Consider the following 1,346-nt stretch of genomic DNA (forward strand, 5'->3'; position numbering starts at 1 on the left):
GATTGATAGATCCCCCCCCGCCAAAGTATTATTCTTATTTTACATTTTGTAATTTTATTCATAACTTTATTACTCCTATTTTTATTTAATATTATTATTATTTATATTCTGAATAGAATAAAAACTTTTCATTCACTTACTGTATTTAATCATTAAATACATGTACCCATAGGTATTTATTTATTCGTTGTTTGTATTTGAATTGTGTATTTCTCTTTTTGGTTTTTTTTCTTTTGTTTTTCTTTTCTTTTCTGCTGTCTCACCCATTTAAGTTCTTGCTTAAATCTATTTAAAAAAGAATATTTGGAGCTCATCACAGCGACCGCTCAGGTTGGACGGTTCTGGGACAAAGTAAGAAAGATGAGACTGAGTTTGTTTGGACATGTGCAGTGAAGACGTGCAGGTAGAAAGAGGCTGTCAGAGAAAAAGAAAGCACAAAGAGGTGTGTGGATGTGATGAAAGAGGACTTGTAGGTGGTTTCCAGGTGGTAACGCGCCCTAAAGAAGAAAACTGTTGTGACCTAATTATTTTGTGTCATGATCCTGGTTCATTTTGACCCAGTGTTTTGTGTTTATTCTGATTTTGGTATTAGTTCTTAGTAGTGATGTGACGTTCTGTGTCGAGGCGTCAAAGCTTGTGTTGAGTAATGGAGGGGGCGTTTCCGCGATGCACGTAACGAGGCTTTCTTCATTTATGGACTGAAGCTGAAAATGATGACGTCCGAAGCCTCGCTGCCCGGCTGTACCACGTGACTGGTTCAGGAAGTGGTTCGAACTTTGCTGCGAGCTATGACAGCGATATAAACCCCTCAGACTTCATTCAAAATGTGGGTGTTTGATGGAGAGTTGCGGTTAGTGAGAGTTTGGAGACAGTTTGGAGGTTTAAGAGAGTGAGGAGAGAAAGTCAGGAGAGAATGGAGCCAGCTAAGAAGAGGAGGATGTCCTCCCCTGTGTGGGAACATTTTGATCTTATTCCTCCCAACAAGGTATGTAAATTTCTACAGAAGATGGATTTTCATAATACTGATGGTGCAATACAATTTATGTTAAGCTGTCTGTACTTTTGTACAAGGTGAAGTGTTTGCTATGTGCCAGGGAGCTGGGATATAACAACAACAACACCTCACCCATGCTTAGGCACTACAGAGCTTTGCATGAGAATAAGGGGAACACCGATTGTGGAGCAAGACCAGGTGAGCCATCAAATACCATGATAATATAGCATGCAGTAATGTTACCAAATGATATAACAATATAATATATTGTTATAACAGCTGTTATAAGTTACGTGTGTGATATTTATATTTGTGCTTTGTCTTTATTGTCTTTCCTCAGGAGAACAATCTC

Source organism: Pundamilia nyererei, unplaced genomic scaffold (genome assembly GCF_000239375.1).
Source record: "Pundamilia nyererei isolate P.nyererei 1_Seehausen unplaced genomic scaffold, PunNye1.0 scaffold00117, whole genome shotgun sequence".
NCBI classification, from domain to species: domain Eukaryota; kingdom Metazoa; phylum Chordata; class Actinopteri; order Cichliformes; family Cichlidae; genus Pundamilia; species Pundamilia nyererei.